Source organism: Nomascus leucogenys, chromosome 2, assembly GCF_006542625.1.
Source record: "Nomascus leucogenys isolate Asia chromosome 2, Asia_NLE_v1, whole genome shotgun sequence".
Classification (NCBI taxonomy): Eukaryota; Metazoa; Chordata; class Mammalia; order Primates; family Hylobatidae; genus Nomascus; species Nomascus leucogenys.
The window spans coordinates 97498070-97523635 of NC_044382.1; the positions used below are offsets into that span (position 1 = coordinate 97498070).

The 25566-nt window shown below is 36.2% G+C and overlaps 1 protein-coding gene and 1 long non-coding RNA gene across 18 annotated transcripts in view; one reads left to right on the plus strand and one right to left on the minus strand.

Moving 5' to 3' along the window:
* Nucleotides 1–14376, minus strand: part of MEF2C (myocyte enhancer factor 2C) — a 170004-nt gene extending 155628 nt beyond the window's left edge. For 9 of the 14 annotated variants that reach the window (XM_030816699.1, XM_030816681.1, XM_030816659.1 and 6 more), the window contains exon 1: nucleotides 7959–8496. The gene's annotated coding sequence lies outside the window, so the exon portion shown is untranslated. Of the gene's footprint in view, nucleotides 1–5919; nucleotides 6019–7958; nucleotides 8497–9495; nucleotides 9571–12513; nucleotides 12611–14056 lie in introns of those variants that run through there. The other 5 variants (XM_030816675.1, XM_030816638.1, XM_030816631.1 and 2 more) reach the window with 3 other exon arrangements.
* Nucleotides 14314–25566, plus strand: part of LOC105739457 — a 573543-nt gene continuing 562290 nt past the window's right edge. For 3 of the 4 annotated variants that reach the window (XR_004031269.1, XR_004031268.1, XR_001115379.1), the window contains exon 1: nucleotides 14314–14485. This is a non-coding gene — a long non-coding RNA (uncharacterized LOC105739457). Of the gene's footprint in view, nucleotides 14486–14608; nucleotides 14691–25566 lie in introns of those variants that run through there. The other variant, XR_004031271.1, reaches the window with a different exon arrangement.

Here is a 25566-nt window from a genome sequence, read left to right on the forward strand (position 1 = left end):
TTTTTTAATAGGATTTTTAAAAAATCACATGGGTAACAGTTGAAAATGTAACTGGTAATTAAAGCCTGCTTCTTAACAAATTTTTACTTTATTTTTTAAGGAGAAGTACAAGCTTTTAGACTATAGTTTCAGATACAAGGAATATTAATGCAGATATTTAGAAGTCAATTTATTTTGCATGGTATTATACACATTACTTACACTGTACCTTTCAAATGAAGAGCATAAAACACGTCTGAAAACTAAAAGCTCACATTTTCTCCCTCTGTACTCTGTATTTTGACCTAATAATCATTTAAAGTGTGGCTGTTTATCAATAAAAATTTTTGCAGCACCACACATTGTGGTGGAACGTTGCTATTTCCCGAGATAAGTACAAAAAACCTCAATGCTAATTTGCATCACAAAATGATCTAACATATCTGGAATATAATGCACAAGCTTCATTGAAAAGAAACCATTATATTTTTCTTTGCGAAACAAAAAGTACAGATATCTGAATGGGTCTGGGTGTGCTGGAGGTAGGGGGTGGGGAAGAGGTCTCATTTTCTATCTCACACCTATTGTTTTATGTATTCTAAACTGCTATATGGGAATAAAAAGGAAACATACTGAATCCACTTTGCAGTTAATGTCTTAGTAATTTAAGAGGCAGAATTTTCAAGTTAAAGAAGGGAAACATTATGCTTTTCCTTTCCCAAAGCTATTTCCCCTATTTCCCAGGAAGAAGGCCCTCTGTTCCTCACCCTATGTAGGGGGAAATAAAGGACATTACTTAGGGCTGAAATCACTCCGAGACAGAAGAGGGGAAGTTTATGATGTGGCACTGTGCACAGTATCTGGTCTGCAGCCAGGAAGTTTTCATTTTATAGCTCTGCTGCCAGTACCTGCCCTGCATATTCAGGAATAAAAATATACCAGAGCTCTACCTGAAAAACTGTGGATGTTACAAAGAATTAAAAGAGTTTATTTTTCTTTCTTTATCCTGAGTGTAATTACTGTTTTTAAAAAAGAAAGAGCTGAAACTATAGTAACTGGAGTTTTTGTTTTTTTTTTTTCTTTTTAAACTCCTCAAACTACCTTCCCACAAAGCCATTTAAGTTAAATGGTACATTTACAGACTCACCTACATGAAGGACATAACTTAAAACATCTGCTTAGACACATACGTTCTGTTCAGATATAAAAAATGTGGCAAAAATTTTTAAAAATATAGGACCACTATATTCTTAAAATGTGTGTTCTTCTCCGTGTGTGTGTTCATTCATTCAAGAGATCTTTGACTGCAATTAGGTAGTCGGTCCTATAAAGGCTTCCTTGTGTGACCGTAATTTCTAAAAGTAAAATGCTCCAGTGAATATTTCTGCTAAATAATCACATCTTAAAATTACTTTAAAGAAATTCCAATCCCTCATGTTACATTAAGCAATAATGCCAGTTTTCCATAATATGCCTTGGTTGTACCACCTTATTCAGGGTCAACAATTAATTAGAAGACAAAAAGTATAAATCGCGTGTTTATTAAGTAGCAGACAAATTTCTTTGTCTGTCTCAACGTATTTACATTAATGAATTTATTTTCTAATTTTGAAAATAAATAAGCATATTTAAGCCAAAGCTGCCTGTCTTCGGGGTTTGGGGAAGGATGCACGTTCTCTTGCTATCCTTCTAACTTGCTGAAAGAATCACAGGTGTGAAAAAAAGACGGGGATAGTTCTTGGCTGTTTTTTAAAAAAACACTTCACATTCTATCAAAATACCATATCCACCTCTTTTTTAATCCAATATGCTAAGAATACACAGTATCTGAGAGCAATTTATATGAATTCTTCATGTGCATCTTATCTATGACAACAAGATAGAAGAGGAAAACCAGACCACCACGCTCATGATGCTATTTGGAAAAAGCAGGTTCTCAAAAGGGACTGATTCAAAGATCAGTTAGTTCCTCCAGCGTCTAAAAACAAGTTTTGGGTACTTAATTTAAATCACTGCTTGAGGACTTGCACTGTCATTCTACATGAATCCCAACCACTTGCAGGAGGAACAACATTGCTCCATTCATTTCAAATTTACAGCATTAAGAATTAATAAAGTCTTTATAATGTCTGCATTATTTAAGAGTAATGATTCCTGAAGAAATCTGCCTGTAACAGGTTTACTGTTTTTATTGCTTGCAATGTCATCAATTTCCTATTCAATGCCCTCAAAAGATTCTCTTCATGTACTTTGAACTTTGTTTACATTGGCTATATTTTAAAAATATATACCAAGATTTAACTTGTACAATAAAATGACAACGTACAGCAAATGAATTATGGTGATGACAAATAAATGTTACTCATATCACCTAAAACTAAACCATGAATTTATATAACATGTATCACATAATTTCCATATTTAATAGGAATATGATTTTTTGCAGTAAACATTAATATAGTATCAAAGAGATGTGAGATAATAGTATATTAAATAGCCTTTTCTATAATCTTATTTTTACAATGGTATTCTTTGTCATAGAACATTCTTTAATTATTTTTCTTACACAGACAAAAATAACAAAAGAACATCAATGCCATCTTCATATTCTTAAAAGAGAGGGGTAAGGAATGAATGCTTCCAGCACCCTTTATTTTGTTATGCCTCAATATTGTCTGTAAAGTAACATGGTTACTAAAAAATTCTTGATTTGAGCAAGACCAAAATTATTACAGTGTACTTTACAGTTATTTCACGCATGAATGTTAAAACATACTGAAATTATAAAACTTTCATAGACTTTTTTTCAGTATTCAGTGTAAGATAGGTTGTCAATAAGAGCTACTTTAAAAAAAACTGACAATTTTCTCTGCTCACTAACTATAGGAGATCATTGCAAATTATTTTCTTTCTCATGCTGCTATTCACTTACATACTGCATATTTGCTTCAATTCTCCAAGGGAAGAAATGTGGCTCTTGTGGGAAAGGTCCACCCCTTTCTACATGTTTGCTTCCTTGAACGAAAGGAACACACCCCCTTACATTCTTTGAAATGTGTCCAACAATTGTAATAGCACTGTATTATTGACTAAATTAGAAAATCTTAAGTGATAGTCAAATATTGTTAATACACTGTGTATTTTGAGTTAGGAGAACTAATGACACATACACAGATAACAGAAATGAAGTTCAATCTAGTGTCTACACTTGGATGCTTTAGAATGTTTGTGTTAGTAGAAGAAACTCATGAATGTTTTTGTGTACATGTATGTTGTATGACACCTCAGGAAGAGGCCCATGAATGTTACAAGTTTTTGACTGCCTCCTTTCAATTTAAGACCCATTAGAGGAATGACCCCTTTCTTTCATAAGTGTATTAGAGAAAAAATATTTAGAAATTTAGGAAGTAGAATCAGAGAGCTGTTTGAAATCACAAACGTGCAAAAATATCACAGGTCTACGATTATCATCCTAATGGCACAAAACTCACACCAAAGTTGATACCCACTAACTTCTACCTCATTAAGGCAAGCTGCTGGTCATTGGATTTTATGTTCTAACAAGACTTCCCTTTATGTAGAATAATATATTTCCTTCCAAGGCAAGTTTTTCTTTTGTTGTTATTTTCTAATAAAGTAATATACTCCATATTTATAGAAAATTTTGCATTTATCTTTGATTTTATCTTTCTAAATATTCTTTTTCTTTATTCCACTTTTACAAAGAAATTTTCAAGTGTAAAGACACAGCAGGCAAAAAAATTATATCTCTTTTAAGATATTTTAGTGTTTAAATGAAATGGATAGTCCTTGTGCAATTTATCAGGCATTTCAGAATGAACCCAACTATATAATTCCCAGGCCTACAAAATGGAAGCTTTGCTATTTGCCTGTTTCTCACTTGAAATAAGAGTGAATATAAAGAGTGAATATATAACTGGAACTGAAGGTAATAAACTTGTTAAAACTTAGTAAGATATTGTGATGGTCAAAGAAAACCTGCAAGTGCGTGCCACAAATCCACTCAGATGAAACATCTCATTCACTAAAATTTTCTATCTTATTATAATAGTGCGCAGAAAATTAAACACATAAATATTAATTTTATGTATCACAGATGATGTAGGCAATGAAAATGCAATGTTTACATTTATGGGTGACTCATTAGTGTTTTATTGTGTGAAACACTAGGAGGCATCAGTTGGGTAAAAAAGGACTTCAATTTTAGAAGAAGCAAGAAATTACTGTAAAGTTGGGTGTGTAAGAAGTTAAGATTTTCAAAATGTTATTATGTAAACCAAAACTTTATTCTCTGAAATAAACTCTCAAAACATCATATTCTATTGTAAAGAATGATCTTTCTATAACATTCATGAAATATATATATTTTATATATCTATATAAAATTTGACCAATGAACTTTTATGAAGATATGTTTCAGATATATGGATTCATAACTATATAATTACACATTTTTACATTTTTATGTAGAATATATTTGGTAACAGAATAACATAATGGATATTGACTATTATGCATTTTCTGCTGAATTACTCAATAACATGAGTGTATGTTTTATTTCTGGCAAATTCTGTTTTGTGCTCTTTATAACGCCTCTGAAAATGTCTAATGAATTTAAGCCTTACAATACCTGCTTCATGTAAGGAGACAATTTAATGTTTGTTCATAAAGAAATGATGGAACTTAAAATTTACACAATGAAGACATACATAAAAAAGGACATGTTTTCTCTTACTTCAATACTGAAAGCCTGTCATTTGAAAACTGAATTTTCCATTGTTTGAAGGGTTCATAATGATGAAGCAACAGGGTCAAAGTATACTTATCTAAGCAATCATTTGAAATTGAGTGTCTTGCCATTCCTCAACAATCAGCTTTTATCTTTGACCTATCAAAATAACATGTGAACTATGTAATCTGCCTTTTGTAAGGTGCATAGACTCTGTTGTTCCTGGTTTTGTGAATCACCTCTGTAATCTGGTTTGATTTCCTAAAGGTGACAGATCTCGGTGAACAGTCAAGCTTTACTGAGTGCAAGACAGTCCACGCGCCTATGAGATTAAGGTACAGTGCTAAGGACGGGGATCTTAATTACCTATCTTTCCACATGCAGCATACTGATGGAACAACAGTGATTAAATCATTTCATCATGTCTAGGCAATCACCACATTAGTATAGAATGAATACGTGTATTTTGATAAGTTTTAGATATTAATTTGTGTGGTATTTTCTCAGAGGATGTGCTTTTGAAAAAGAAGTGTAACTTTATTAATAATCTCTTAACAGTTCATCTTGTGACCATTAATTGCATATTAAATTCTTCTATGTTGCTTCGAATCATGTCCCCAAAGCCAGAATTCTCTGTTTAATAACTATGTCTTTGTTGTTACGTAGCACAAGTATTGCTGCACAGCTATTTCCCCATTTTTGTCACTTTCTGAGATTTCAGACTCAAATTATACCACACTTTAGAGTTGAGAAATAAAACCACAAAATATACTACAATAAACAGAAGAAAGTTTTAAAAGATAATGTTAAGATATGCTAAGGAGTTATTCAGTGCTGTTCTTTATAAAAGAAGTTTAAATACAATAAAGTATTTATTAGAAAGATACGTTTGCAGTGTTATGCAATTTATTGATTCCGTTAAGTTAGGGCCAAGGAAAAAATTTCAGGTATCATTTCCCCCAAATTTTTCAAAATGAACATGTTTACAAAGAAGAAAAGAGGCAAGGTGCCTCTTGTTATCTAAGTTTCATGGAGTTATCTAGTATTAATGTGCTTCTATCTTGAAAAGTTAATATCTGTGATTGCACACTTTTAAAATATGAATAGCTCAGAAAAGGTGGGAAACTGTTTTTATAATAAATTGCTCATTTGTTATTGAAATAAAAAAATTAACATTTAATAAAACTTACACTTTAATATTTTCTTTCAATATATTCCACATGCACAGCAATCAGGATGTAAATGGTGTAATTAATGAATGAAGTAAAATGCTGCCTTTCCTAAGAAGTCTGAAAAAAAGCCAAACATTCCAATGCTGTGTGAATTATATTAATAAAAATAGTAGGTTTTTATAAAATTTAGTAAAATTTGAAGTAAAGATAACAGCCACCTACCGTCTCCTTGACGGGAGAACCAAATTTTAAGCAAATATTATGTTTAAAGACTGTTTTGATGAAAACTTTTAGAATTGAGTTAGTAGCCGAATACATAGCTAAGTGTACTTTTCTACAAATAGAATGAGATATTTGATTTAAACTATTTCTTTCCTCTTGAAATAGGATGTTAGATAGGGGTATACCATTTTACCTATCAAGTTCTGAGTCTTGCTTTAGAACTACTTCTTTTAACTTAAATAATTTCATGCATACACTGGAAGACAATAATATGGCTTTTTAACTGCATTATCTTTAATTGAAACTGATGGAGAAACAAAAATACTGCTTATACCATATTGGTACATACTGAATGTTTTTAAAGACTAGCCAAAACTGACATTATTTTTTAAAATTAAATAAGATGTTTTAGTTTCAAATTAGAGATTGTTGATCTATTTAAAGCTAAAATTGGTATGCAATACGAGGTTAAACGGGGTTCACAGGTGGTCACATTTCCATGTCCTACCAAGTCTCTAGGGATTGGAGTTATTATACTCCACATAAACATCTTTACTCTGCAACCACAATTCCATTGCAAGGTGCCAGTGAAAGTAGGCTGGTCACTTTTTTTTTTTTTGGACTGGTATAATGAGGTGGCTGGAGTTTCCTTTATAGCACTTAGAAATTATATGCAGTCCCCAAGCATTTCATAAGACAGTTACTATTAGAGTTAGTTTCAGATTCACAATAGTAAAACGCACTTTGTGTCAAAGCAATTCTCCACTGAGGACCGGTTAAGGAACTGGCAGAGAGCCCAATTGTACTTATTATACTGTCAGCATTTGCATATAAAGTATTTTGTACAAAAGACACGCATTCCTAAAATGTGACAAAAAAAAAGGCTTTCCCCAACGAATGAGAACTACTGGACTTAGAATAGTCAGAATTGATTCAGATATAAAATTTCCTTTAAAAATCAATAGCCATGTTCAGGGAAGGAAGGTAATATTAGCATTAAATTTAAATACTTCCATAATATTTAATAATAAAATAAACAATGTGCCACATCTATATATACTTCCTTTGTGACAAACTTTATCATCGAGTTTGGTAACTTTCATTCCAAGTCCAAAGAGAAGGCAATTTAAGTGACTTAACCTTGCTTGCTTTTAAACAGCTATATATTTGACTTGACCTGAACAGCAATCCATATGCTGAAATCGAACGTGAATTGTGAAATGTGTAGACTACCATGGCAGGGATATTACTTTTTGTCCACACCAATTAAGAAGCCCTCTGTCAAGCCAGCACTTTGGTGAGGGAAGGAAATGCACAAAGGTATACTCTGACAGACAGCCATGCTTTAGCTCAAACTAATCCCAAGAATTAGTGGCTCAGAAGCATAACCCAGGGCAAATCAGTGTCTCTGGGGGGACTCATGGGAGCATCTTTCCACAGTGAACTAACTGCTAAATCTTAAGGCATCTACTTCAAGGTCACAGAACATGCTGTGAAATATTAAAATCCACCAGGCTCCACATGCTCCACCATATCAAACATGCTAATGACGTGAACTAACTTCATGAAACTTTAAATACACTGGTGTGACAGGAACGAGTCAGGAGTGATTTCAATAGCTGATGGCAAACGGATACGACTATCTGAAAAGTTACTTTTAGCAACAAACAAGGAAATCATGGAATCTAACGAAAAGAATGCACAACGAGCCTCAACTTCAGCCTTCAAAAAAGGCACAGGGATAGATAGACACAGTGCCGTGGAATATACTGATGCAGATTTTAGAGACAATACCCGGGTTTTCTATTTCCTCGAGAAATATCAGGGGTACTTACATGAAGGAAGACCCGATCAGATTAGTCCTTGGGATATTTTCCTTTCTTAAGAGAGAGAGAGAGAGAGAGAAAAAAATAACAACAATAATCTTTACTTCGTCCAGCGTTGAAGTGCTTCTCCACCTGATTCAAACATGCAGCCACGGCGACCCACACAGAACCTTCAAAGTCAATCCAATAGCAGCCCGAAGATGTCTGGGTGTACGCGTGTGCTCAAGTGTCTGTGACTGCGAGCAGAGCGAGCAGAGAGCTGGAGACGATGTGTGCGTGTGTGCGCGCGCGAGGGGAGCGCGCGCGGGGGGGGGGCGCGGGGCCGCGCATTCGCGCGCGCCGAGGCCGCTCCGAAGAGGAGGAGGAGGAGGAAGAAGGAGGAGGAAGAGAAGGAGGAGGAAGAGGAGGAGGAGGAGGTGAAAGTGGCTCTCAGCGGCCGGTCGGATTAAAAGTAACCAGACTCGTCCAGAAAACTGCGTCCAGGAAGGAAGTGACAGAAGACGAATGGGAAAAGGAGAACAGCTCACAGCGTTTGAAACATCGCGTAAAAAAACTGGGGGTGGTGGGGGCGGGGGGATGGAAGGATACTGGGAGGGGAGGCGGGGGTGGCAGGGAAGACGGAGCACGAAGGGTTGGGGTTCTAAGCAGCACGTCCGATGAAGTGTCTTTTGCCTCCTTTTTTTCCCCCTTTATTTAATTTTGTCCTTGCCTTTGCTTCGCGCTGCCTTTTTCTCTCCGTCTCTCTCTCCCCCACAATCCCAAACCGTTGACTTTCTCCTCGCGAGCTGAAGAAATCATCAGTTTCACTCTTGCAAAAGGGGGGCGGGACTAGACCTCGGAGCATTTTAATAAAACAAACATACAGCAGCTCCCTCCTCACCCCTCCAGTCTCAACTAGATTGATAAATTACTCCACTACACTACTTTAATTATGTATATGGTATGCAGAATAAATCACTGAACATCAGTACCTCAATCAAGCACTTTTAAATGATAATTGCATCTTGGTGAATCAATCTTTCCATTCCTGACATTTTGCTAATTTTAGTTTTACGGTGGGGTAATAGCACATGCCATACGCAAACCTAATGACAATTCTTTATTGCACGAAAAGAAGACAACACGGCGAGCTGCGGCTCCCTGCTCCTCTCCCGGCGCCTCTGCGGAGGACGCTCGGAGAGAACCTAGTCTCCCGCTGCGGCGCGCTCGCTTGCTCTCCGGGGACGCTGCGAGCCAGCCAGCAGGAAAGTCCTTCTAAAGTCGGGATCTTTCCTCTGACCAATAGGAGCGCGACCCTAATAGTTGCTCTTGTGACTTTTCCCCCTTTTGGACACGCGTTAGCCACTTCTCTCTTCCACCGGTCGGTGCGCTCCTCCGTTACTCACGCGTAAAAACCACGGTCCAGGATGTCTGCAGCACTCGATTCCAGCGTGCTTTTCCTGCACGCCCAGAAGTCGCGGTTTTCACCCTGAGAGGTTGGAGCGCTAGAAAGCGAGCCGAAAGGTTTCTCTAATGTTAGTAATGTACGAAATAATAAAATAATTACCAGTATTTGAGATCTCGACTTCATCGCGGGGCCATGAACTTTCTAATCAGTTTGGAAATATTTACCGAGGCAGCAGCTTCCTCGGAGTTCCCCCCTCCCCCCACTCTATCTTTTCCACACCTTACTGGACTTCATCCAGGTCATTAACATGTAAACCAAACCAACTTCCCAAATGCATTAGGCTACCCTAGCCGATAGCTGATGACTTCACTTATCCTGAAGAGTTTCAGCTGCACAGGAAGCAGAAATAGAGACTGATAAGGGAGGATACTTATGTTAAGGTTAAAGCATGATAAACACTTTTCCTTACAAAATAAAAAAAAAAAAGCTTTAATATTTAGGAAAGGCTACTAGAGATTGGGCACCTCCCGCCCTAACCAACCATTAATATATACCGTGCCCAGTAAAGTCAAAGATAAAATACATCAACTAGTATAGAATAATGAAAAGACAAGATTGCATGCCAGTAGAATTATAGATTACATAATAAACCAAATTATTTTTAAAAAAATATTGTGAAAGCAAGAAGGGAAAATTCATAGAACATGGAATGTATGAGAGTAGACAATAGGAGTATATTGAAATATCTAGCTAACTAAAGATATTTCCTCACTTTAGAAAATTCCTTTTAGCACTACGTTTAACCCAATGACTAGTTGTATTTCCTGTTAAGTTCAGCAATATGCCTCCAGACGACTATTTTAATATATGAGGACAGTATGGTTCAAAAAGCCTCCTGCTTCAATGTAGGAGGTATTTGATGTGAGTAGCTTCTCTCAGAAGAGTGGGCTCAACATTTAGGCAACGGTCCCAAGGCTTCACTTGAAAGGGGAAGGTTTATTTTATAGGCAAGTACAACTAGATCTGAACAATCTTCAAGTTCCAGCTCATCATTGTGACTATCAGCACAACTAAGACCATTCCCTCCCTTTTATTATAGGAATGCATCGCAAACTGTCACAAAGCAAAAACCATCTGAAATAGTAGTATTTCTTGCAGATTAGTATTTACAATGTATTTTGTTTGCCGGTTTTTCAAATGTTGAGTTTGCCATTACCATGAATTCATTTTAATAATATGGCAGAGAGCATCTGTATCAGGTTTCCATTCAAAGTACAACTTCTCTGAAAATCCAAAAATTTAAAGGGCAAAGATATTTCGAATACTAAGATATGTCTATATATGGTGGTAAAAATAAAATTAATTTTCTTCAAGATCCACAAAGGTCCTGAAAAAGCAAAGCATTTGAAGGACCATCTAAGTTTATTGCCATAATGCCTAAAATTAATGCAGCGAATTACAACAGTCTATTTGACATGAGCAAACACATAGCCAATACATGAATTTCAGCCCTGCTGTTTTTGATGAATTATAGAGGGTATTTCTGTTTACCACAGTACACTTCAGTTTTAGATTTTCTTTCAAAAGGAAATTATTTTATTTTACCTTTTCATATTTTAAATAATTATTTAATAATACCCATTATAACAAACCCCTAATTATCAATGATATTGCAAACATTCAAAAGTAAGTATAACCCCACACTAGATAATTTGAAAATAATTTGGATCTGGAATGTATCACAGTTGGCCTTTTAAAATATAGGATTTTCCCCTCAGCAGATTTAGCTTCTTAATTATGTGTGACCTAAGTTAATATTACCATTAGTTTTCTTCCCATGAGCCTTTATAGTTGAAGCAGAAGAGAAGAGATATGAAGAAATATACAACAGAAAATCACCTGAGATTTAAAACTATTCATGAGTAATCCACAAAGTAGTTAATCCAGAGTGTGCTTTTTATTCTTTAAATACTTTTGGACTTTTGGTTTCTGTTTTTGTTTTTGTTTTTTCTTTAAAATCATCCTGATCCTTGCCATCTAATGATACTTGGTTAGGATCAGACTATTTTCTCATATAGGGAGGAGCTTGTACTAGGTGTCAGGAGACCTAGATTCTCTATCTAGTTCAAAATTTGTGCCTTTCTAAGGGATTTGTCCTTTCTAGGCTTCAGTTTGCTTATGTGTTAAATGAGTTCTGTAACCTATTCCAGTTCTATCACTGGAAAACAGAAAATGTTTCTACCCTTTAAACCAATTGGAAGGTAGGGGTCTATCCAGTTAAATAATAGGTGACAATTCCTTTAAAAGAAAATTATGTCTGGGATTGATGTACTACTGTACCAGCTTTTTTTTTTTTTTCTAATCACCAAATATTTCCTACATTAAGTAGTACATGCTTTATTGTTAATGTAAATATAGAGTCACTTGTTTTTCCCTCAAAAGAATTATGTTTAGCAATATATTTAATTAAAGTGTCATAGAAGTTACAGAGATCATACTCCTCAGGATTTTAACTCCAGGGAAATCTAATGTTGCAATTTCTGTTTATGCATACCATCTTACTCCAACCTCCTCTCTTCACTACTTCCCTACATTAAAGCAGCGGTCCACTAAAGCCCTGTGCACTGGGTCTGCCTGCTTTTAAGCCTGGCCCACGCTGGGTGTAGCTCTTGAAGTGAGCTTTAAAAATTATTTTAAAGTGAACTGGGGCGGTTGCCACAGCAACCCACCCTGAGATGAAGAAAGGCTATAGATTAATGTACCCCTTAAGATTATTCAACTGTATAGTATTTGTTCCTCAGCCAGAATACTTTTAACACAAACATGATAAGTGAACATGGTAGTTTAGAAAAATCTAAAAAGCAGTGAAACACAAATTCCAATAGCATTACATATTTTAATCTTTGTCTAATTATAGTATTGATGATACACAGGACTTCCCATGAAATAGATTAATTGTATAAGATACAGTACTTGCAAAAGTAGGCCCTGAAAGATGACATGATCTTTAAGCAAAATGATATGTCATTGCTTATAATATAAAGTGTATGGTGGTCATTTAACTCTTTATTATTGTTATACACGTCTATTCTGTAAATACCTAAGGCCAAGGAGTTTGGCAGTTTTACCTTTATGGTAACTCTGTGGTAAATGATAAAAACAAATGTGAGCACTCACCACATACACTTCTTTACTGCCACAGTCATTTGCCTTCCGTTCTTTACTTCATCTCTTCATAGAAGTTACTTCACAGTTTGCAACTCTTCTTTGGCACCTTCAAATGTGGAAGTGCAAAACAGTATATAGTATTTTGTTAATGCTGATATGAAAATACTTTCAAATAGATTTATTTCTAAAACTTCTAATCTGAAGTAACAATATTCTGATTTTAAACCAAAGTGTTTTGAATACAAGACAACTGAAATTGTCATGTATTGTGATAATAATCTTTAATATAAATAGTGCCAAATATCTAAATTTCAAAAATTCACTACGTGCAGCATTAACCCAAGAAGAATATACAGGCTGTGGAATGTCTATGATTGAGAATTCGCAATATACAAAGGATTTGTTATTTTAAGACAAGGTTTACACATATCTAAGGATTCTATATTTATCTGTATTTCTGTACCTTCAGTTTTATATCTGATAGAGAATTATAGAAGAATGTTAAACCCATTATATCCGAAGCTAACACAATTTGTCAAATTGGGAAATGTTTGCAATGCAGTTGAGGTTACTGAAAGGGCTTATTTTATGCATTGCCTACAGGCCAATTTAAAATACTTTGGGATTAGTGATGTGTATTCAGTACGGTTTATAAATTCTATTACCAATAATACCTTATTCTTCCAAGCAGTGTTTAACTGTACTGAGCACAGACAAATGCTCCTGTGTTCTGATTTCTGTTTTAGCCTAGCTTTCCATGACTTTGTGCACACAAATGAACCTTTCCTTGGCTTCAGACTGAGGCTAGTCCCAGAAAGAGAACCAGCCTTGAGACACATCAGACCAGGATGGTCAATATCTCTTTTCCCATTTGTAATAGCAGGAGGACTTTGCATAGTGAAGGATCATTTATAAAGCCTCTATATTTGGGTTGACATCTCTGAGGTTTATTTTTAAGTTGCTTCAGAGTCAAAGAGAAATGAAAAATTTTGGCCAGTTTTACTTTATGGGTGTTAGTTGAGTTTAGGTTTTTAGGCTCAGGCCCACAGTGAGTGAGTCCAAACTTGGTCTTGTAGTCACTACCAAGTGATTTGGTGAGTTCTCTTTCTTCCAGTTGTGCTTCATTTTACAGTCTATTAAGTGAGAATCATAATACACATCTCCCAGGGCCTATTCACCTTATAGAAATGCAATCTTCATGAAATAACATCTGAAAGGTATGGTAAGGTTTTTTTTTAAAACGACACTACAAATTATGATACATTTCTCCCTTTTCCTGTAATCAATATGTCCAAATAAGGCTTGATCAGTAATTTGCTTGCAAGTGTGTGGCTGATTCAAAAATATCCACATGCATGACTAAATGTAATGCGACTTTACCTTTACTTACAAAATTGTTAAATGTTGTTCATCAGAACATTGATTCTATCTCATTTCTTGAAATATCACAGAAACCTTCAATTCAAGGAATGGATTTTCACACTTCCCCTTTTAACTGTTTCTTCTAGATACCTTACTATGTGTGTGCTTTTTCATTTTAAAAAATCTTTACCCGGGGTCGTGGTGGAAGTGGGGATTAAAAATCTCGTCCTGCGTTTTGGTGCTCGCTTCTTTGTTTGGAAAGCAGAGCGCTGGGACTCAATCCGGACGGCCCTCAAAGACCCAGACGAGGGACGCCTCTAGTTTGAGCAACTCACTCCGCTGAGTTATTGATTGCAGGCAGCAACAATCCCTCCGGTTGATTTGTGTGAAAAGTGAATCCGCGCTGGCTGGGCGTTCAGCAAAGGCGCAACAGCTGCAGCGGCATCCAATTATTGCCGATCCTCCCCTCCAACACTGCTCTCATCACCTATATACTCTTTTCTCTGCCCGTCTCTGCTTCCCCCCCCACCCACCCACTTTTCTCCAGGGCCGACGGAGCTGAAGGGGCGGGGGTTCCTTCCTTGGAGTGTTTCTAGAGCTCGGAGGCTGCTAGTAGGGGGTGAGTGCGCCACGTGCGTGCGCCACGGGCGAGCAGGAGGCAGGCTCTAGGCCCTCCTGGGGACCTGCTGGGCCTGGGTGCGACGAGTGGGCGGCCACGCTGGTTTGGCGCGGGGAAGAAAGGGGATGTGCCGACTTGTATTTAGTTGGGGGTTGTGGAAGTCACGGCTGGGGGAAAAGCGTCCGGTGGTTTGTTGGTAAAGAGGGTGCGTGATGGGCTCTGGGGAATGGAGGAGGGCGCAACGGCTGTGGGTGGACTGTGGAAACGGGCGGTGGCAGTGCCGGGGGTAGTTGTCCTGCTGGTCTGGTTTTGGGATCCTGGGCTGGAGAAATGCGATCCAAAAGAGCTCGGGACGGGCTCAGAGCGACCCACGAAAATGCCAGGGGCCAAGTAAATGAACCCACCCTTTAACAGTGCACAAAGCGCTGGCACACGGTCCACGTCTGGTGACGCAGGCTGCCCGAAGCGCTCCAACCATTTTGCAAACCTGGGAGAGCAAGAGGGGCTCTGCAGGTTTAGCCGCCGCCCCAGTCCCACTCTGGCCAGCCGGAGTTTTTCACCTGACAGACCAATAGGAAAGAACACGGGCCCCAAACTGGATTTTATAGTCTGAGCTCTCAGCATCTAAGGAATTATTTTTCAAAAAACAAAAGCCAACTCATAGCTCTATTAAGCTAACGCGTGTGCGAGTTTTGGCTAGGAAAAAGCCACAAAGTAAAGCAAGAAGTAAGGTATTCAGGATAAAACACACACTTTAAAGACAAAACAGAAAGCTTCCTTTCTCCTTGTACCCCCTTTATTTGTTAACACAGGTGAACGGTTCTGGGATGTCTTACAAAAATGCTGTCACTAAATGCAGATATCTGTGCTGTTCTTTGATCTGTCTGGCATTGTGGAATACTCAATTACATCAAAGGTGTAAAAACGTTTATGTTATCATGTTCTTGAAACATTTAGTGGCTACCAAGATGGTAGCTATTTAAATTAATTAAAATAAGATAAAATAAAAATAAATTCTGTCCCTCAGTTCCACTAGCCCTATTTCAAGTGCTCAATAGCCACATGTGGCTAGTGGCTCCCTTATTGGACAGCGACATGTCAAACATTTACATCACTGCATAAAGTTCTACTGGAGAATACTGCTATAGAGTTCAAAATGAATGCTGGTTAAAAAAAGAAAGAAAGAGAGAGAGAAAGAAAAGAAAGAAAGAAATTACATTATGACTGATACCAGCCACATTTTAGGACACTCTTGGAGTTTCTGTTACTTGGCACTAATGTGAGAAGCTTTAAAGTCAGACTTTCAGTATCTTCCTGCTGAAAGAGACCTTGGGGAACACTTCACCCAGACATCTGATTTTTTTATAGGCAAGAGAAATCAGGCCCAGAGAAGTTAAGTGATGCCCCCAAAGTTATGTCATAAATTTGGAAAGAAGATAAGGGGTCCCCTAACAGGGTCCAGTATACTTTGTGCCAGACAAGGACATCTCTCTAGGCAAATTCATCTTACAGAAAGTCAGCTTGACTGAAAACTTTAGGCAAGAGTACCCTTTTACAAGAAAAAATACTGCTAAGTATTCCTGCAGGAAGAAATTCCATTTAACAAAGAATGAGGAGAATGGGGAATAATACTATCTCCCAAACTAAAAGTGTATTATTGATAGTGTCATAGATTCATATAATGCCTTTTCTAAGAGGCTAATTGGGATAACACTGTGCTTAATTCTACTTTAAAAATTCTGAGGAAATGGGATTATCCTCTTAAAGAGCTAAAAAGCATTCTTAAGGTCAGGGAGGAAAGGTGTTACCTAAGGTGAAAATTGTTAGCAAAGCATAATCTTTCTCAAATTTGATAAAGATATCAGATACATTCATTATGATATAACTAGGATGGAATTGGCTCAGAAATGTTAATAACAAACAAACCTTTTTTTTTTTTTTTTTTTTTTGAGACGCAGTCTTGCTCTGTTGCCCAGGCTTGAGTGCAGTGGTGCGATCTCAGCTCGGCGGCTCGCTTAAAGCTCCACCTGGTGAGTTCACGCCATTCTCCTGCCTCAGCCTCCCGAGTAGCTGGAACTACAGGCATCCACCACCACACCCAGCTAATTTTTTCTTTTTTTGTATTTTTAGTAGAGACGGGGTTTCACTGTGTTAGCCAGGAGGGTCTCAATCTCCTGACCTTGTGATCTGCCTGTCTCGGCCACCCAAAGTACTGGGATTACAGACGTGAGCCACCACACCCGGCCCTAACAAAACATTATTACAAATTACACTATCTGAAACATATAAGGCAACAGAATACATCATAAAGATTTAGCCAAAGAATAAGCTTTCTTATTAGTTTTATTGTTTTGTTTTGTTCTGTCTTTTGGGTTTGTTTTGTTTTTAATGCCATGTTTGTATTCTATATATCTTACTGTTAATTAGGAGTGAACTGTTGGTATTAATTCTGCTCTTTTGCAGTAGTTGCCTTTTAACTTAACCCTTAGTGAAGGATCCCTGAAGTGTCCAAATAAGAGTACTTATGCATATTAAATAATTTTAAATTAATAATAACAATAAATTCTTTTAAAAGTGTAGATTTACATTTATATTTGAATTATTGTCTTTCTCTTCTTAATTTACCATTTGCATGTGGTTCAGCATTCTTCCCATTCTCCCTAAAATCCAGTATCCTTAGAGAAAATGTTTCACTTCTTCAAGTGCTTGTAGACATGGAAGAAGGCCTCACCTTCTCCATGGCTGACGACTGAGAAGGCTGGTCTGACTTGGAAGAGGCTGTGTGGCCAACAGCCAATTGGCTGTATCACATGATAACTGTTTGATTATGCATATGGTTTAAATCTCCCTTTGCCTCAGTTTCCTCATTTGTAAAATGTGGAACAAAATGTGCTACCCTCAAAATTTTGTTATAAGGATTAAATGAGCTATTCAGCATAAAGCACAGGGCTGGAAAAGTGATAAACTGCAGTAAAAATTAGCCATTCTTAATCTAATGCAAAGAATTTCCACTTCTATACCATTAAGTTCTTTATTCACCCATACTGGGGTTATCACAGCAGAAAGAAGTAGGTCATCCGAGAGGTGGGAATTGGTTCAGGATGAGATTTACCTTTGAAGAGGTAAAATGTTTTAAAATACCATGACTTAACCATACAGGTTGCCTTATTTCCCTTTCACTGACATCATGCCTCTAGGATTTTTTTTCTTTTTTGGGGGGATGCTTTATTATACTTGTTAGCCACTTGGCTGCTGAAAAGGCACTGAAAACTCAGAGTCTATCCTCTTTTCACCCTGGTTGACCTTTGGAATGCTGTTGTCAGCCAAGATGACATTGATATCTTCAGTCTCCCGCTAGCTTGAATTCTTTAGGGAAGAGTCTGCTCAGATTGTCTCCTGATGTCATTCCAAATGTCTGATGGCCATCTATGGCAACTGGGTTGGGCAAAAGCCTGCTGGGAAGGGGTAGCCCACAGAATGCCTAATGGAGAGTTCTGTTCAAGAGGATCTAGAAGTAGTTCTGTTAGACATATGATCAACACTACAGCTATGTTAGGGGACTGTACCATTTCTTGAAAAACAGAAGCATAGACATTTTGCATTTTTGGTTCTAATAAAGTCCCACCTGAGATGTTTATGATTTATACTGATTTTATGATTAAGTATGTATTACAGAAAAAAAGAGACTTAGAGAATGTCAATAAAAATTTTATATCTGATATTCATGCTAACACTAGTTATTAAGCGAAGACCCCAAGTTAAGAAAGAAGAGTTTAGAAAAGAAGGAAAAAAGCTACCACATGGCAAAATGTACATTATTCTATCTTTCTAGGTATTTTTTCTTTTTCTTTCTTTCTTTCTTTTTTTTTTTTTTTTTTTTTGATGGAGTCTTGCTCTGTTGCCCAAGCTGGAGTGCAGTGGTGTGATCTTGGCTTACTGCAACCTCTGCCTCCCATAGAGATGGGGTTTCAACATGTTGGCCAGGTTGGTCTTGAACTCCTGACCTGAGGTAATCCGCCCGCTTCTGCCTCCCAAAGTGCTGGGATTACAGGCTTGAGCTACTGTACCAGCCATTTCCAGGTAATTTTTTAAATGACTATGTTCTACTTATCTGGAGCTTACAAAATTATTTATAAAATATTTTATTTATAATCCTATATTTTAAACCAAGCAATATAATAGAAAATGTTACGTTTTCAAGAAGGTAAGATCATGCATAGATCTATATGCTTTCAATACGTAATTTTATAGAAATTCTGGAACAAGGAGGCACATAATTATATCAATATTCTAATTTCTTAGGAAGAAACAGAATTAATTTTCACTGGGAGGAAGTTTCTAAATTATTTTGTAATATGGTGAGAATTAAAAGTAAAACTCAATAAAACTTTTAAATTTAAGTCAGTGATTAAAACCAGTTTGTTTCACCAAAGTACTGATTGAGTCAAAGACTCAAACCAAAAGCCAGATTTCCTATGGACTATTACTTATTTATTTATTTATACTAAATGTGTAGTTAAATCTTGTAAATCAGTAATGTTCTTAGTCATAATACAATGATATCTGGAGTATATATGCAAAAATAATACTCTTATTAGAATATGGGTTGAAATGAATGTTTGAAGTACCTAACATTTAATGGCCACATACTATTTGTCAGGCTCTGTATTAATTGCTTTATAAGCTTTATTTCCTTTTATTCAAAGAACAACCTTTTAGACATGTACTATTATTGTCCCCATTTTACAGATTTTACACACTAAAGCTATGAATGCTGACATGACCTGCCCAGGGCCATATAGTTCCTAAGTGCCAAAAGACATAAAACTAATGTGTTTGTTTCCAATACTCTACCCTTAGCTATGATGCTATACTGCTTCCTTGTATTCGTAACATTTGTTCACTTATAGGGATAATATAATAGATATTTTTGTCCCACCAGAAAATATTTCAGAAATACATATCTAAATGCATGACATCATCTTTAAGGTAGACACTTTAGAAGACCATTTATTTCAATAATGTTGTCTTTGCTCAAGTCTATTTAGAAATCTCCTCAGGGATTTGCTACACAGTCTTAAAACTGGCCTGATTGTTGGCAAATCTTTATCATTAAGGATGAATTTTTTTCCAAAAGTAAATCCAAGCCAAATGTAGTAAACAGGATGAAAACTAAGATTTGAGTATGAAGCATTAGAGTATTTGATATTTGTCTCATAAATCGACACTAATTGAAGATATAAAAGAGGAATTTCAAAGGTATTTTTGATATGATTGTATAGCCTTTAAGGAGACAGTTTTGACAAGTAACACTTGTAAAAGGTCTGGTAATTTTAAAAAAAAGTCATTTTCATTAAATTAGTAGTTATAGATCATCTGTAAACAGCATGGGAAATGTTCTTTTCAAAGAGTATAAAATGGGCAGTGGAGAGTAACTAGGAAACTCTGGACCAGAATCCACATTTAGACACTAAATAACTGTTTTGACCTTAATTTTCTAAATGCCCTTTTTGTAAAATGGGGAAGGTGGCAGGAACTACCCATGATAATGATTTTGCTGAGAGAAGCACATGAAATTGTACTTCTGTGGCCGCTTAGTGCCTCGCATATAGAAAATTCTCAATAAATGTTAGCTATTATATACCATTTCACTTTCAAGAACTACCCCACATTCCTGGAAAACATCTCAACGTTGTAGTTATGTAATGATATTTTAAAAGATGTTTTCTTTTCTGTCAGTTTCATGCTTCCAAACAGTTATTTTATGTAAAGTATTTGATATATAAAGTAAATATAAACATATTTATGGTCATATGTTTATTCAATTAATATGTATTATACCAAGAAGTCTTACATGTTGGACTGCTAACTATATTATCCTTGTCAGTGTTCTATATAATATTGTCTTTAGATAAACTTTTTTGGGGGTATTCTTATTGGATTTCATCAGACTTATGAAAGTAATGACATACCCATTTGCCCAGAATAATGCTACAAGATTTTATTTTTTAGTTACCTCAGACATCTTCTAAATTGTTTATTCATTATATAATCTTAAATTTAAGGGAACTGAGCATAAATATGTTGACTTAGTGGCTTCCTATTAGATCCCAGCGAACTCCTCTTAAATCAGGGCTCTTATCTGTGTAGCATATGTGCGCAGTTGTGATGTTGTGAAAGTTTGTCTTTACATCACTCTCTTCCCTAAACTCACCTTCAGCAGGCCCTGCATTCACTTTGGCATGCTCCACTCACCCAGCAGCAATTTTTACAATCAGTAATAGCTCTTTCACGAGCGCTTCTTTCTCCTCTGGGCCTTCCACTGATGCGACCTACAAAGTCCTTTCATCCCTCAGCCGCCCCTTTATGTCCCCGGAATTCTTTCCAACTATGTTCTATCAGAGGAGCCGGCCACTTCAGCCGCCTAATCCATGACACGGTATCATTGTGCAACCACTTTAAATGAACCTCTCTTCAAAAGTTTTCTGAAAAGAATTCATAATCCAAAGGAGTATCCATGCTTCCACAGATACCCTGCTGTGTTGGTCAGGAGGTGTTTTAGGGAGCACTTTCAGTATGTCTCAGGTCCCTCCCGCCAGCAGCGACTTCATTTGTCCACACAGATCTAAGCCTTGGATGCAAGTAAATGGGAAACCTGGCTCTTACTTGAGGAAGCAATTTTGTTTTTGAAAATGTTGGGATTGGAAGATGAACTCTCTATCAGCAAAATATTAAGATACTCCTTGAAAATTTATATACTTAAAAAATTGTACATTGTATTACCTGTTCCTCTGGTCTCCTTTTCTATTCCCTCTTTGCAATATGAGGCATGCAGCCACTGCTTGTCCCTTGTACCATAGAGACTATGTTGTCATTCAGACTTACCCTGTGTGCTCTCTCTTCTGCCCCACCAAAGCCACCAGAGGTGTAATTAGTGATTATTTATCCAGAAATGTCTTGAACAGGGTTTAAGAACTCTTTGAAGAGAGTGTGTACCACTTGTTGGATAAAAGAGAGAATTTGAAAGGGTTGGGGAGAGGTTTAGGGTCAGAGGGCAAATTTCATTCTGGCTTCTATCTCCTCTATTAAATCACAGATAAAGCATCTTCCTATGTGCAAAGACAGGGTACATAAACAAAAATTTCCCAACTTAGTGTAGTCTTAAATCTGTAAATAAAGAGTATCCATATCAAATGGAATGCATTTTATATTAAAAATCATCACTCAAGATTCAGAAGGAAGAAATAAGATTCTAAGTTAAAGATTTTGAACACTACTAAAGTAAGAAACATTCTACAACTTTCTTATTCCTTTTGACCCCTTTAGCAAAGGCTAAATAGCTAGCCAACAGATTTCCTCCCAACTATTCCATTTAACTTCCTTTCTTCCTTCCATCTGTCATTCATTCATTTATTCTTTCCTTCCTTCCTTCCTTTGTCTTTTCTGCTTCCTCTCTTCATTTTCAGTTGTAAATTCTTTATTATCAGTTGTGAACTCAGTAAAGCTATGCGTGCGCACACACACACAACTGGTTATTAACAGGATTTTTCCTTTGCGTTGGAAAATTACGTTTTCTGTTTCAGAACCATAGGGTATTATTCTTTTTTGATTTATCAGAATCACTTCAAAATAAAATATCTTCACCAAAGGAGCTTATTTCTAAACAATTGATGATGCATGCTGTAGATAATATGGTCATAGAATAACTTCTATGATTATTTTTTGTTATTAATCACTGCAATTACTCTTTGATTGCAATGATGATTAACTTACAATGAATAAGGTCTGTGCTTGTGTTGGTTATATAGTATTTGTGAAGGATTTATGTTCATGCATCCACACAGTCTCATCTCATCCTTACGTAGCCGTGAGATTCTAGTTTGTGTAGCCTATGGCCACAAAATAAACTCACCCACAGGAGAATAAAGCCTATGGTTTCTCTCACATTATCAGTGGGCTATAACCTCTTAAACTCCGCAGGTCAGTGATGATTAATGGAGCATTCTAAAACTTGGTGAATGTGTATGCTCTACGCTCTCATACTTCCCATAATAAGCACTGTCTGTATTGTTTTAATGACTATCCTGAAGAGTTTGCTCAAGCCGTTTTATCACATTTCAGGCCGTATTATTTAGCATCTTAAACTTAAGAAAAACTTGAGAATGATTTTTTTTCTGGCTTTTCACTAGTATTTGATGACACTTATTTTCCAGTCTACATAAGATAATTAAAATAAATGAACTACTCAACACAGTAGTGTTTAATTATAGCAGACAATACATTTTAAAAGGTAAAGTCTATAGTTGTGTGCATATGCTGCCTTTCATCTTTTGGGACTTGGGATCACTAAATGTTAGTTTTCTTGTTACTGTAGAGCAGGAGAACTATTCTCCTCACAAAAGAGGGCTCCTTGTGAGGATGTTAACAGTCTAGCGCAAAGAACCAAAGTGCCTCAGAATCACCCAGGTGCATGTGAAAATGCAGATTCATGGGCCCCACCTCAGGCCCACTTAGCTGCAATCTCAGGAATCTGCATTATAACAGGCTCCTCAGTTGGTTCTTGCATAGCACTTATTTGCATGCCACTCTCTTAAGGTGAGGGGAAGCATAAGATCCACAGGTCCCTCTAATGCCATAACTTTTTTTTCTCTCCATTTGTTATTCACTCCTGTTCTCTCCACTAATGTTAACAAATTTTGTGGAACTTTTAAAGTCATGAGAACCTTTCAAGATAGTAAGATGAATCTTGATTCAAAATTGTAAGCAACAAAAAAAGACATGCCACAAATATTCTGCCTGTTGAAATTAGAAAACCAGTTAAGCAATATGGAAACCTAATTATCTCAAATTTCTGTACAATTCTTCGTCTGTACTTAATTGAGGGATAGCCATTATCTTTTCTTGGATGGAATCTGTTCATTGGGTCCTGATACCTCTGCAAAACCTGTAAAATGGGCTTCAGATCCAGGGACCTCTACCATTGGTGATAAGTGACTCCCAAACATTTTCATCCTTCAGTGACTGCCAGCTGCTGTGAGCTTAGACTCCATGAAAATAGGACTGGCACTGGTCATAGTCACCTGAGGAATGTGGCTTCTCTGTAAAGAGATTTTCAATCAATGCGGATGTTCCTTGTGACCTCAGTAATCACCTCCATCTGCCAAGCAGTCATAAAGGGCCTGCACAACTTTGCCATCCTTGTCAACAGAGTGATCCATATCTTAGGTCTTTAACCTCTTTTGTATTAAGATTTTTAAAAAAAATACATTAATCATGTTTTAATTCTGTCCTCATGAGCATAAAAATAGCAATAATAAATGATTATTACTATTGCAAAAGTATTGCTTTAGTTTACAAGTTTTCCTTAAAAATATTGAACTCCCCAGCTGTATTTATCCATTCTTTCAATCTATTTATTCATCATACATAACCTAAGTACCTATATGCAGCAGACATATTGTACTAGGATTCAGATATTTTTAACACTGTTTCTTGTTCCAACATTTTCCTGACATAAACAAATATATTATCATGCTGGCTTACAGCAGTGTGTGTGGATAATATCTTTCTAAGTTTAAAAATTGTCCTGTCATTTTATAAAATTAAAAATATTAAATGACCATTCAGTACTTTTTTGTCAATTTAGCCTTATAGTGCATACTGAAAGTTCAAAGCTTTGTGTCATAATACAATTTTGAGAATGAGACTTTTTGTATTATGTTACTAGGGTCCCCAAGTGGAAAAAATATGGCCTGATGCTCTGGAACATATTGCAAAGTGATTTTGTTTTCCCCACTGGCTTCGCAGGCTAGATACTGTGTCAGTTTTAATTACTTGGAATGCCTACATGGTGGGCTACTTATAGCAATAGGGACAGGGTGGGGCCCAGTCATTTCATACAGGAACCCACCAATAATGGTCCAGATTCCTTTTGAGACTTCCTCACACGAAAACAGAGGAAATATCTTTCATTGGATAACTAGAACTTCCTTTCCTATGATTTGTATAAAATGGCCAAAAAGGCCCATCCATTCATTAGCCTCACAGAGGTTAAGTGACTTGTTTCCAGTCACAAAATGACTTTGCAGTGAAACAGAAAGTCCAGCTCAAATCTTCCTACTTCTGCTCTGGTGCTCTTTGAAGAACACTCTTTAACTCTAATGAGGAAGCCTTTATGATCCTTCAAAAGCAGATAAGGGACAAGTCACTTATTTTCACTAAAACCCCTTTAGGATGTAGGGCAATGATTAAACTTACTTGAAAGTCTTGTGATTTTGCACATTTTGCTTTGACACTCCTATCTTTCAAATTGCTAGAAATGGATGCTATTTACTATTTTGCTTGCAATTGATTTGCATACTGTTATTACATATTGTTAAATGGTTTGTTGATTAATGACTAATGTTTATTTGGACTAAATGTAATGGAATAAGCAAGTATATTTTCAAATTTAGATAAACAATTTAGTTGCTAAATGGTGTTGTTAGTCATAAAATTGTTGATTATTTTAGATCAATCCCTTGCAGGGGAACCCTAGCCACAATTTCCTTCCATATTTTTTCTCAATATTTTAAGCTTTACCCCTTCTCTTTTTCTTAGTAATTTACATGTCTGGGTTTTAAAGCTAACACTTCCTATAAGCAAGTACTGCTCCAAAGGCCAGGACTAAGATAAATTCTTATAAATTCAGAATGTGGTAGATTTCAACTAAACAGTTTCTTTTCTGGAGATCAAGAAGACAAATATTTGGCTTGAATATTAATATTTTCATGACCTTGACCGGGTCAATATATTGCAAAAATATTATCAACAAATTATATAAATATACCATATTTACTAATATAATTAATAATTTTGGAATTAATAGAAGATAGTTATATATATACACACACAAGCTAGTAAGTTGTTAAGGCAGTTATATGAACTATATAATGTATTATGCACTTGAATATATACATATGCTTATGTGTTAGTATATTTTGTATTTTTAATTACTCCCAATCTTAAAAAAACCCTATATTCCAACCTATATTTTTGATTTCTACATTTATCTTCTAAATATATGTATTACCTTTGATTAT